The 730-nt window shown below is 44.9% G+C and overlaps 1 non-coding gene across 1 annotated transcript; it reads left to right on the forward strand.

The window, feature by feature from the left end:
* The first annotated feature begins 197 nt into the window (after positions 1–197).
* LOC112085088 lies at positions 198–316 on the forward strand. The gene has a single exon (XR_002898701.1). It is a non-coding gene; the product is annotated as a 5S ribosomal RNA (ribosomal RNA).
* Positions 317–730: the final 414 nt, after the last annotated feature.

Consider the following 730-nt stretch of genomic DNA (forward strand, 5'->3'; position numbering starts at 1 on the left):
CCTCTTCCGGGCGTTTTTCTAAAACATAAGCCTCGGTTTTAGTGTCGTCAAACGTGGTGTCCTAACTTATATATCTTGGAACGAATGCTCGTCGCAGCTGGGCGGGAAAACTCATATAAACAGTGCAACACACGCGAAGAGATTTCATTGCGGACTCAAAGCCAAAGGATATATGCTAATGCGATACATATACTGATGGGTGCGATTATACCAGCACTAGTGCACTGAATCCCATCAGAACTCCGCAGCTAAGCGTGCTTGGGCGAGAGTAGTACTAGGATGGGTGACCTCCCGGGAAGTCCTCGTGTTGCACCTTTTTTTGTTCCTCTTGATTCTTTTGTTTTTATTTTTTTTTTGGTCTTTTCATTTGAAAAACAAGGCATCTTCCGAAGGACGCTATTTCTAGACCGTGTGGAACCAGGCCTCCTACAACAACTTTTCAGAAAGCCCCTAGAGTGCTCTCAGGCTTGCCCAAGAGTCTAAAGACCAAGGGTGCAGTTTACGAGGCCAAAATTTTGAGTTTAAGACCCTCTTTCCGGGGCGTTTTTTTTAAAACATAAGCCCGGTTTTTAGTGTCGTCAAACGTGGTGTCCTAACTTATATATCTTGGCACGAATGCTCGTCGCAGGCTGGGCAGGAAAACCCCATATAAACAGTGCAACACACGCGAAGAGATTTTCATTGCAGACTCAAGGCCAAAGGGATATATGCTAAATGCGATACATACTGA

The sequence above is a fragment of the Eutrema salsugineum genome, unplaced genomic scaffold (assembly GCF_000478725.1).
Source record: "Eutrema salsugineum unplaced genomic scaffold, Eutsalg1_0 scaffold_31, whole genome shotgun sequence".
NCBI lineage: Eukaryota > Viridiplantae > Streptophyta > Magnoliopsida > Brassicales > Brassicaceae > Eutrema > Eutrema salsugineum.